Source organism: Octodon degus, unplaced genomic scaffold (assembly GCF_000260255.1).
Source record: "Octodon degus isolate 3935 unplaced genomic scaffold, OctDeg1.0 scaffold00211, whole genome shotgun sequence".
NCBI lineage: Eukaryota > Metazoa > Chordata > Mammalia > Rodentia > Octodontidae > Octodon > Octodon degus.
Window position 1 is genome coordinate 1,974,018 of NW_004524787.1, and position 12,852 is coordinate 1,986,869.

General features: G+C 36.6%; 1 protein-coding gene across 8 annotated transcripts in view; it reads right to left on the reverse strand.

Annotated features, from left to right (window-relative positions):
- Arhgef9 (Cdc42 guanine nucleotide exchange factor 9) overlaps nucleotides 1–12,852 on the reverse strand; it is a 265,414-nt gene that overhangs the window by 149,672 nt on the left and 102,890 nt on the right. The window contains exon 1 of one of the 8 annotated variants that reach the window (XM_023705029.1): nucleotides 5,183–5,206. The exons of the other annotated variants lie outside the window; for them this stretch is intronic. The gene's annotated coding sequence lies outside the window, so the exon portion shown is untranslated. Of the gene's footprint in view, nucleotides 1–5,182; nucleotides 5,207–12,852 lie in introns of those variants that run through there. 8 annotated transcript variants of the gene reach the window in all.

A 12,852-nucleotide genomic window follows, 5' to 3' on the forward strand; every position in this document is an offset into this window, starting at 1 on the left:
GACAATAACAAAGAATGAATAAATCAAAATGTTCTTTGAAAGATTAAATAAAAATCACAAGACCCTTAGCCCACAAAAAATACAAAAGCAAAAAAATAGTCTCGGGGCCGGGGAGATGGCTCAGTAGAAAAAGCGCTTCCCTGGCAAGCACAAGGGCCTGAGTTCAAACTCTGGTTCCACAAAAAAAAAAGGCTTAAACATACCTTCAGCCTCAAAAACCTGGAAAGCAAAAACTCAAATTCATGCAATTAGGAATAAGAGGGTGAAATTAAAACAAATCCTAGAGAAATCCAGAAGACCACTCATATCTACTTCAAGAACCTGTAAACAGAAGATATGGAGAGATTCCTGGATGGTAATACATGAATCACTAGAGATGAATCAATAAAATATGATAATCCTGAAAAACTCAATATCATTAAATGAAATTGAGGAAGTAATTAAAACAAAAACTACCAACAAAGAAACACTCAGATCCTGAGAGATTCACTACTGAATTCTGTAAGTACTGTAAAGGAGTTCTAATGCTACTACTCCTCAAACTCTCTTATAAAATTGAATGGGAAACAATACTCCCAAACTCCTTACCAGAACTAAGCACTTCCCTGATAACAAAATCAGTGAAAGACCAAACCAAAAAAGAGAACTATGAATCAAACTCATAATGGATCCTAGATGCAAAACTCCTCAATAACACAATAGTAAATAGAATGCAGCAAATTGTCAAGAAGATCATAGAGCATAATCAATAAGTAGTCATCCGTAAGATGTAGGAAGAGTTCAACATACGGAAATCAATAAGTGTAATACATAATGTTAGTGGAATCAGGAAAAAAAAAAACACATAACCATCTCACTAGATGGAGAAAAAGAATTTGAAAAACTCCAACACCAAATTATGATTAAAAAAAAACTCTTAAAAAATAGAATAGAAGGTCTTTATCTAGGGCAAGGGGGGAGATAGCTTGCCTGGAAAGCTCAAGGTCCTGAGTTCAATCCCCAGTACCCCCCCCAAAAAAAAAACAAGGTCTTTATCTCAATCTGATAAAAACCATCTTCGCTACATCAATAGCTAACAACATAATAAATGGTCAAAAACTGAAGGCTTTTACTTTAAAATCAAGAATAAGACAATTATGTCCACTATCACTACTCCTATTTCGTACATCTGGAAACATTAGCCATAGCAATTAGACAAGAGAAAGAAATAAAAGAAATAAGAAATAGAAAGAAAAAAGCTAAATTATAGTTATTGTAAGAGACAGAATACTCTATATTGAAAATGAAAAAAACCTCCACAAAAGACTCCTAAATTTAATAACCAAATGTGGTACCATAGCAGGATTTAAAATTAAGTCTTGATTAATAACATTCCTGTACACAAATAAGCTCACTGAGAGAAATTAGAGGCATAGCACATTTCAGAGTAGCATCAAGGAAACTAAAGTTAGGAATCATCTAATGAAGGAAGTTAAAGACCTTTAGAGTAACAATCGTATCCTGATAAATGACATAAAAGAGGGTATTACAAATTGGAAGGACATCCTTTATTCTTGGGTAGGTAGAACCAATATTTTCCAAATAGCCATACTTCCAAAATGGTTATATAAATTTAATGCAATCCTGATCAAAACACCAATAGTATACCCCATAGTACTAGAGAAAATAATCGTAAAATTCATATGGAGACAAAAAGAGACCTAGAATAGCAAAAGAAATTTTGGGCAGCAAAAACAGGGCAAGGACCAATACAATGCCTGACTAGAAATTATACTACAAAAGTTACCATGATAAAATAGCATGATAATGGCAAAAAAAACCAGACTCAAGAATCAGTGGAACACAATATAAGATGCAAAAATAACTCGAAACACACTCAGCTACTTTATCTTAGAAAAAGGGACCAAATACCTTCACAGGATGAAAGATAGCCTCTTTTAAAAACTGGTTCTGTGCAAACTGGCTTTCCACATGTTGAAGATTAAACTTAGACACATGTATCTTACTATATGCTAAGCCAAAATAAAAATGGGGCAAAGATCTCAATATAAAAAGAAAATCACTTTATGTACCGAAAGGCAGAATGGGTAAAACTCTTAAAGATATAGATGTAGGCAAAGACTATAAATGAAACCTCAAAAGCACAGAAAATATTTGAACAAATCAACAGTTGTGATCATATCATATTAAATACATTTTGCACAGGAAAGAAATCGACAGTAAAGAGACAGCCCACAGAATGAGAAAAACATTGACCAGCTATTTCTCAGACAATTCTCAAGTAAATAAAGAAGTCAAAAATATCAGACCACCCATATTTAAAGACTCAGTCTAAAACTGGACATATGAAGTGACTAAGCACTTATCAGATGAAGAAAAATAAATATATTTTAAAATGTTCAACAGTGCTGGTTATTTGAGAAATGGAAATGAAAACACTACTGAGAAAGAACATGGGAATGAATACCTAACTTGAAAAACTCAGCCACAGGGCTGGGAGATAGTTTTTCAATCTAAGCACCTGCCTGGCAGGTCCAAGCACCTGGGTTTGATCCCCATAACCAGAACCAGTACCAAATAAATAAATAAGACATCAAAACTTCAACCAATAACAAATGCTGGCAAGACTGTGGGGGGAAAACAAACCTTTCTCCACTGTTGGTGGGACTGTAATTTGGTACAACCAAAATAGAAATTAGTATGGATATTCCTCCAAAACTTAAAACTAGAAGTACCATTTGATCCAGGTATGCTGTCTAGGTATCCTTCCCAAAGCATTAAAAGCATCATACCACAGCAATGCATCTATACTCATGTTTATAGTAGGGCAATTTTAAATCTTGGAAATATCCCAGATGCCCATCAATGAATGAATGAATGGACAAAGAAAAAGCATTTTTTAAAAAACATATATATAGTGGAGTACTACACTGTCATAAAGTAGGATAGATTGAGACACTTTTAGTTAAATGCATAAACTTTGAGGTTATACTTTTTTAAGTGAAGTAAATCAGACACACCTGCTTAAATATCATATTCTCTCTCTCTCTCTCTCTCTCTCTCTCTCTCTCTCTCTCTCTCTGTATTTTAGAAAAGGGTCGACAGGGTGTTTAGGGTCACACTACTAGATCAGATTCTTAGTAATCCCCCTGTTTACAGCCTCCCAAGAACTGGGATTACAGGTGCTCCCCACCACTCCGTCTCAGGGCGCCCCAGGGAGGGGACTGGCAAGGCAGACACCGGGTTCAAACCCCCGACCCCTGCATCTGCTTGCAGGCACTTTAATCCACTGAAGTATTCACCTGGGCCTATATTCTTTCTCTTGGGTGAGAAAACAAAAGGGTAAATAAGGACCTAAATGGATGATAGATATTGGGAAATGGGAAGAAAATGTTCAAAATGGGAAGGGGAACAAGGGAGTGCATAAGGGGAAAGGGAAAAAGTGGATACAAAGTATTCATAAATGGAAAGGGGAATAAAGGTTGAAGGGAAGGGAAGGAAATGTGGAAAAATGATCAAGGTATATTGTGCATGGTTACAAATTTCTTATATGAATGTAATCATGTATATCCAAAGGTTACCAATATTTTTTTAAAAAAATTATTTAATGCTGCTCTCATAGCCCTTGCAACACATTCTTCCACATCTTTAGTAACCCTTCCCTCTCATGAACTGGTACTTTTAAAAAGAGGGGTCGCCTAACATTCATGCAGTAGCTCCCTCATAAATTCAATAAAGTAAGGAATGTCTTAGAAAATATTGTATTCTTTTTTTTTTTTTTTTGGAACCGGGGATTGAACTCAGTCCTTTGCGCTTGCCAGGGAAGCGCTTATTCCACTGAACCATCTCCCTAGCCCGAGAAAAAAAATATTGTATTCTTGACTCCAGCAATGAGATGCTTCTCAGAAGTGAATGACAAAAGGACTATTATCTAAATCTCACCTCAATATTTCTAGAGATCAGATCTAGCCAACAAGATGAGTAAAAGTGAGTCATCTTCTGAGAAAGTGAGAGTTTACTGCCTGTCATATTAAATAATAGAATTCCAGGGTTAGAGATTAAAAATTATAAAGGAAATACGTCAACTAGCTCAAACCAATCTCTGTCCCCTGATCAATACACAGACTCCTTGAGAACATCTCCTGCCGACAATTGCCAGCTCAACTCTTTGCACACAGCCAGTGATGAGAAAGGAAATCACTGTTTCCCAATATAACACTTTCATTTGTCGTACCATTTTAATCAGAAATCAGAAGTAGAATTCTCCATTTTGCCTTTTTTTTTTTTTTTGGCTGGCTCAACCCACCCCTAGGGCAGGGCTGGTGCTTCATGTGGTGCCAGGGATGGAACTATGGTGTGCTGCACGTGCCTATACTTGCCTAAACAGGTGCTTTAGACCACTGAGCTATCTAGCTGGCACCATTTTGCCTGTTTGGATGAGTGTATGAGCCCTAAATCTCAGCAAATACTGCAAAGGGACAAAATACAAACAAGAAAATGGGATAAGACAGAACACGAACTACCCTATAACAAAAGTCACCAGGTATCTTTCTGTTCCCACAGTGAAGAAATGACAACGTGTATATACAAAGATAGATGTGGAATACAGACTAAAAGGAGCCTGGTTGATTAAGGGCACAGCTCCCATTCTCATACATACAACATGTTTTGCTGTTTTAATCCCAGTTTTTGTGAGTATTGGGCATACTTAGAGATTCTTGAGTCTGCATGCTAGGAAATAGCACAAAAACAATCAGTATATTTTGTATTGTTAGGCATGGAAACCACTCCTTGCTCCCTCAAGAGAAAGAGTTTAATAACTGTCACTAATTACATGAAAGATTATCATAAGAAGGCAGATAACACATTGTTCTCCATTTCTAGCAAATAATGAGAAGCAAGAGTTTTAACCAGAACAATGACAATTTTTGTTATATAACAGAAAAACAACAGGGGGACGAAAGGAGAAAAGTGAAGAAGAAATTAGAAAAATCCCATAGGAATGCTCATGGCTTTTATTCATGGCTTTCCATCAACAATTTAGATCAGGCCTGGCCCACTGAGTTCCATTGTACCTCAACAAATGCTCATGACCTCAGCTTGGCCATGCATTCAATTCATTCTAACATAGCCTGTTTATTCCACTTCCACATCTTTATATCCTTCTAATTTGTAAACTTACTCCCTCTCCAAGAAAGTCTTTCCTACTCTGTTCAATTATTCTTTTCTTCCTGGCTTCCTTGAAAATCCAGTACTTTTCCACCATCTCTCACTTAGGCTTTGAAAAGGTTCTGCAAGGCAAGCAAAACAAGGTTTATTATTCCTACTTTCCAGATGAGAAAGCCAAGCTCAGAGAAAGGGATGCCTCATAATGAACAGATTCCAGTCAGGACTGAATCCAGGTCTCTAGACTCTTAGGCCAAAATTAGGAGAAACAGTCAGTAGCAGAGGTAAATACTGGCTCTACAACTGCCTTGCCATGTAACTTGTAAGATATTGCTTCTCTGATCCTCAGTTACCTCCTTCCTCATCTGTTAAAGAGACAAAAACCATATAAGGGTTAAATAAGACAGTGTATGTCAAACACTTAGTAATGCTTATAAAACAGTTCCTTGCACAAAGTATTAGCTTTGCTTGTTATAATCCACCAGGTTGACACTATCTGCTCCCAGAAACAACATCTGAGATGAATTGCCTTCTTTAGTAAAGAAAGGGTGTTAGAAATTAGTTGAATAATACCAAAATGTCCTCAAATCTCTCATATTCCAAATGTCTTCTCCACAGCAATTATAAAAGCCCAGTTACCACCACTAAAGAAGACTGGGTTGGAGGTGACAGCCTTTGCTCAGGTAAAGGCTTTCTAATGTAAGAGGGCAATTCAAACTGGGGGGAGAGGGTTGGAGTGCAGGAAAACCCCTTCACAGACAACACAGTTTCCTTACCAGGCAAGAATAGATGAAATATAGTTTGCCTGTGAATCATATTCAATTCTTCCCCTAAATGTTCCTTGTTCTTGTTTTCCATTGTCTTACTTTGCTTAAACTTCAATAAAATTAGTAAAATATCCACTAAAAGAAGTGCTATGACAGGACCTTTAAAAGTTCATTTCTTCTAAATTTCCTTTGATTTGCGTGGCTTGAGCTAAAAGAAAATGTATCTTTTTTTAAGAAAATGTTTCTATTTAAGCTATCTAAATATGGAAACAGAAATCCTTATCCTACTTAATTTCATAATGAAAGTCATGATAATGAAGCTGAAAATCAAGCTGATTTGAATTGAATTACTCATCTCCCAGAAAGCTTATAATTATTTGAAATATATTCAGAAAAAAAGGTAAACTAAACTAAAATTTCTACAGGATGGTAGCCTAGAAAAGCACAGATCTCATCAAAACATTATCATGGGAAAGGACTTTACATTTCCAATCCAATCTGTGTAATTTTCTCTTTGGTCTGGGGCTAGGGGTCTTACAAACATGGCTAAGAAGGAAGTAACATTCACAGTATGAGAGATTTGGGAGCATTATGAGAATAATTACAAAATACTTTATGAGAACAATTACAAAATACAAAATACTTTCTAAAACTCTTCCCTGACTTGAGAGGGAAGTTTTTCTCAGATATTGCCTTATGGTTCTAGAAGCAAAAGATGCCAAGCCAGGGAATAACAGCAATGTAGGGGACCTTGTTTAAGTTATACCATCTAGGTTAGTCTGATAAGGTGTTCCTCAATATGTGATCCTGCAGAGCTCTGGAAGTGTTCCAAAACTAATTTATTCAGTATTGAAAATTGTCCTGCAATATCTGCTTAATGATCGAGGCTTAGGTATACATGGCTATTTAGGTATATGTTTCATCTTGACCACAGCTCTTACTGATTCACATCTCTTATCTAATTATCCATTGTCTTCCACTTGTCAAATTGTATGTGAAACATTATAGAGTACAGGGGTTGGAAGGAAAAAAGTAATAGGGAGTGAATGATAAAGGGTATAAAATTTATCTGGGGTTGATAAATGTTCTGCAGCTAGATGAAAGGTGACAGTTGTATGGCATTGCAAATGTACTCAACTGTATGTACTGAATAATCTGAAAGGTAAAAACTTATATTTATTTTATCTCAATAAAAAATAAAGGGGGCCGGGGAGATAGCTCAGTAGGATAAGCGCTTGACTGGCAAACACAAGGATCTGAGTTCAATCCCCAGTTCCGCCAAAAATAATAAATAAATAAATAAATAAAGGAGTCAGGGTCCTGCGTTCAATCCCTGGTACCACATACACACACACACACCAAAAAAAAAAATAAATAAATAAAAAATTAAAGGAGCATAGGGTAAAAAGATACATGGAATTTATCTGGCCTAACCATTCTAGCTTCAGCAGAGAAAACTAAAACCTAACAAGGGGAAATTTTTCACTCAAGTTACAGAGCTTAGGCAAGTCACCTCCAGTGCTAGGTCTTCATTTCTGTGGCCACTTAAAGATCAATTTTTTCAATGAGTAAATTCATAACAAATTCCTTTATTTTACAGATATGATAATCATCTTCACTGCATACTATTTGCCTCTGGATTCCTAGTCACCATATTAGCAATACCTGCTCATCACTGCACACTTCATAAACTGACATTGGACCCATTAACAATAACCATTTTCAGCACAACAAAGCTTCACTCTGTCTACTACCAACTGACGCCACGGTGTTACTGGTATGAAATGTCTCACCACATTTGTATTGAAACTACTCTATACCCTCAGCTTATCTAACATTACATGGGAAAATGAACTTCTAAGGATTTGCTCCAAGCAAAATTTTATCTTACTGCAGTATAACTTCACAGCTACTGTTGGTCTTGTCTCACAAATAAAACCATTACTAAACGTGATCTTAAGAATAATGTATTGTCGCTATAAACTGGTGTTTGCACATGTGCAGAATGGGGCCTTCACACAGAGCTATGTTCCTGGTCCATTCATTCAATGACCTCAGGGTCTTTACTATATTCCTAAACTTCTTTTGGAGGGTAGGGGACAGGGTTTGCTAAGTTGCCCAGGCAGGGCCCAAACTTTTCATCTTTCTGTGTCAGCACCCACACTTCCAGGTTACATAAAGGCAAATGCCACTAAATCCACTGTTTAACTTCTCTTTGATGTTGTATTTTCTTTGGTGAATCTACTCAAAATGCTGTATTTCATTTTAGGACTTAAAATTTGTGGACAATCCTAAGAACTAGTTTTAATACTTTGTTTTGATTTCTTGTAGCAAAAAATGTTATTTTCATTGTTTAAAAAATAGTTCAATCTGGTGAATGCCTAAACCTAAACTGGTCTAAAAGCTCTCACCTAAGTTGGTGAACCTTATTTCTACTCATTTAGTGCCTTTTGTCATCTGCTGATCTCACATAATTAAACTTTTGTCCAAAATCAGAAAAAAGAATGTGTTCTTACAGATTTGACCATAAAAATACATAATATAGTATTGTTAATTTTTTATTCTTGTTTTGAAATTCTATACCATATATAATGTTGTGTGCTACCCTGTTTTCTGTCTTTTTGTTTTTATTTTTTAAAATAAAATTTAAGTAAACAAATAAAGTCCTAAGTAAAACAAATTATGAAACACTTCCTCATAATGACTATATTAAATGTGCCTTCTACTAGTTCTAGCTCTAGAAGAAGGAGGAAGAAGAGGAGGAGGAGGAACAGGAGGAGGAGGAGGAGGAGGAGGAGCAGGAGAATCTATGCTAAAATACTGCCTCCCTAGGATCTCGAATCATGACAACTAAAAAGTAAAAATTTGGTGAAGAGAAAAGAAAAGATACACAAGCCTGGGAATTGGGAGGAAGCTGATAAGAAAACTAGAAACTACAGAAAAGCTGGATAAATGGAGTACGATTCAGAGGAAAAAAAATGAAGCAGACTGGAAAAAGACCCAGGCTCTCGGAAGGGGACCTCTTTTTGCTTACAAAGGAAGCCAGAGAGGATCAGCACTTCCTGGGAGCAACGACAGACCAGGCTACCAGAACTGGCCCCAAGAAGAGCACAGATACTATTAACTGAAAAATAGTTTGGGCTTTTACTCTAAAAGTGATTTATTCTACGTGGCAGTCTATTTGGAGAAGAAATCCAATGCAGGACCCATTAAATTTAATAGAGTTTAATCAGGAGTCATTTGGCAAAGGATTAAGCATTGAAGACTGAGCCAAATGGCAACTATTGAGAAAGTACACTTTAGGGTTTCTTGTGTCACCCTACTACAGTGACTGGATGGGAGACAGTGACAAGAGATAGTCATGGAGAAGGTATGTGTTAGATGTAGACACCTCTGAGAAGTTTAGGCTCAAGCAAGAAAGGATAATAGGGCTCCTGGTAAGGACCAGGCTGGTTCTGTGAACCTTTCAGAGGTGTGTGGCTCTGAAAAGTGCTAGTATTAAATCTAGCATATTCTTGACCCACTTCTCATCACTACCACCTGGCTGGCTATATCCAGCACACAACTCAGTGGTCTATTTACTTTCCCATCTGCCAACATGAGCAGAGATATGCTTTGCCTTAGAGAGATGCTGCAGTTCAGAATGTAAAATCAGAGGGGCCTCCGGAGCTGGCATGAGGGGGCACTTCATAGAACTGTAAGCTGTAAAAGTAGCCGTAACTTGGGTGCACAGATCAACATGAGAACAAGGAGCTGCCAGGGCGAGTGCAGCCCTCTTGCAGAAACCACTGACCAATCAAATGTATAAGGAAAGGTGGGACAAGATTCAGCATTCATATAAAACCCTAAACGTGGAAACAAAATACATTTTTGCGGAGACACACTATACCTCGGATATATAAGGAACTCAGAAAGTTAGATTCCTCAAAATAAAAGATCTGATCATAAAATTAGCAAGTGAAATGAATAGACACTTCTTAGAAGAGGGAATATCCAAAAATACATGAATACATTTTCAATATGTCTGGCCATAAAAGAAATACAAATTAAAACAACACTAAGATTCCCTCTTAATCCAGAAATCATGGGTGTCATCAAGCAATCAAATAAAAAAATGATGGTAAAACTGAAAGGCAAAAGGATTACTTCTACATTTTAGGGCAAATGCAAGCTAGTACAATCCCTATGGAAATCAGTATAGAGATTCCTCAAAAACAGAAAAGCATAAATCCAATCAAGTCAGCAATTCCTTTACTGGGAATCCTTGAAAATGTTAAAGGTACAATATTACAATGATACATACATATGTTTACGGTGGCATAATGGATCATAGCAAAATCTTGGAAATGGCTTATATGTTCATCAACAGATGAATAAAGAAAACAAGCCATTTGTATACAATAGAATACTACTCTGCCTTAAAGAATGATAAATTTGAATCATTTGTAGGAAAATGAATGCACCTTGATACCATAATGTTAAGGGAAATAAATCAGACACATAAAAATGTTGATATTGGGGGCGGGGAGACAGCTCAGTAGAGTAAGTGCTTGCCTGGCCAGTACAAGGGCCTGGGTTCAATCTCTGGTTCTAAAAGAAAGAGAAAGAAAGAAAGAAAGAAAGAAAGAAAGAAAGAAAGAAAGAAAGAAAGAAAGAAAGAAAGAGAGAGAAAGAAAAAGAGAAAATTTTGCACGATTTTTCTTATGTGATGAACCCAAAGTATAAGAAAGTTAAAGAGTGAAATAAAAGATAGCTAACAGGATAAGTGAGATAGATCTTTTGCCAAAGGGAAGGGGACAAAGCTATAGAGGGAGGAGGAATGCAAGGCAGAAGAAAGACATGCAAAAAGAACTAAGATGTGTTATGTACATGTACTGACTCCCCACTATGAATGTAATCATTATGTACTGCAAACATGTAATTTCTTTTAATTTGAAAAGAACAACCTACAGTATTACAAAATTAAACATAGGGATGAGTTTACCCATCTATTTCCCTCAGCCTTGAGTCCAAATGAACAGCAATGTCAAAAAACTAAAATTAAAATCATTTAAATTAAAACAATTAAAGATCTGGATCAATGAATAGAATGTACAAGTTTATTATTACTCTTATCTTACTCCAAAATACATCATACAAAAATTGTTTTTTAATCCATTCTTGGCCTCCTGTATATACCGCAGAGCAGTCAAGAAAGCACATTGTCCAAAAATATGTTCATGGGGCTGGCGAGATGGCTCAGTGGAATAAGTGCTTCCCTGGCAAGTGCAAGGGCCTGAGTTCAATCCCTGGTCCCACCAAAAGAAAAATGTCCAGCAGGCTTATTAGTTGTAACAACATTCCTATTAATAATGAAAGTGTGGCAGTATCAGCATGTACAGGCTTCTGTGTGGCCCATGTCCTCACACAAACACATGAATGGGATTGAACAAAAGCTCTGTGTACCCAGATGGTTTCAATCTAGTCACACACATGCAACAACAGCAAGCAGCTGATGCAGATGAAATAAGTCAGCCAAATGATGAGTAAAAGATAAACATCCAGAAGCGTGGAGAACAGGAGAAGTTTGGCACACCTGATCTCACACTTCAGAGCCTTGGTCTCATACTTCTTATTCTGATTCTGCAACTTTATTCTAAGGCCAGCACAGAAGCATACCATCATAAATGGTAACTATGAAGCCTATGCATTACAGTACTGGAGCTGACGAACAAGGAGGAACCTAAGAGAGCTTCCAGGGATAGGTTACCATTATCTGGACTTCACAGTAGAAATGTACTTCTTTGCTGAATAGCAGCCCTCTGCATTGAACTGGCCATCTTCCCTATCTGAAGACAAAGTAATCCTCCAGATTGCCTCTCAGAGGAAGAACAAGCAGAATTTTTCATGAAGGGATAGTTTTCAGACTTATTATTTTCACTTCATCTCACTATCTCTTTTGAGTCCCACAGTGATCAATGGAATAAGAAAGACACTGAATTGAGAACATTGAGTCCAGGTACAATAAGTTCCGTTGTTTTTTGTTTTTTAATCTGTAAACAGTAATTGAACCTCTCTGTCCTGTTTGACTGGCCTTCTGACTATATATTTGGGAAGAAAACTGCAGTGTATTTGCAATAGCCCTATCAAATTTTAGTATGCTATTCAAATATTGGGATCTAATATTTGAGAAAAAGCAGGACACATTGTCCCATTTTACAGAGAAAAAAAAGGTTCAAAGATGAGAGGAAACAGCCAAGCACCATGCCATTCACAAGTATTAGATAAAAGATGTAAAATCAATTTCATCTGACCATCAGGCCATTCATCTAAAATTCTTAGTATGTTCCATGGGATATAGACCCTTAGATCTCTGTGGTGCTAGAAAAGTGTGCTTTACAGTCCTCATTCCCATAGTATTTTCATCCACTCTTTTTCTTCACTTACTTTGTTTCCTTTCTACCCTCTAGGACCCTTTTCACACTCAAATCACTCTCAGACATTGATTTGACATCAATAATTTACCTTTCAGTATACAAAGGCGAAAGGTAATAAAATATTCCTTACTTATAATGGGTTCGATTCCAACAGAGCTAAAGCAAAAGTTGTGAATCCTTTCATTCAGTGTGAAGGCACCCCAAATGAAGGCTCTTCAAAAAAGACTCATTTCTGAAACCATCAAATACTTCTCAATATTACTGTTCTAGCAAATCTCCAATGAGTATGACAGGAGGCCTGAGAGGAAGCTTCTCATGATACCATATACTCTTGGCATTTGTCTACCCTGTTCAAGGAGTTGGTTGTTTTTATGTGCCAGACAGTTACTCTTGTTCAGGGTTTAATAAATGATGTTGGTAAGATAATAGTATATTTACTATTAAGCCATGAGGAAAAAAAGATCTTTTTCATTTACTTGTAATGTATATTAACAGAAATATAT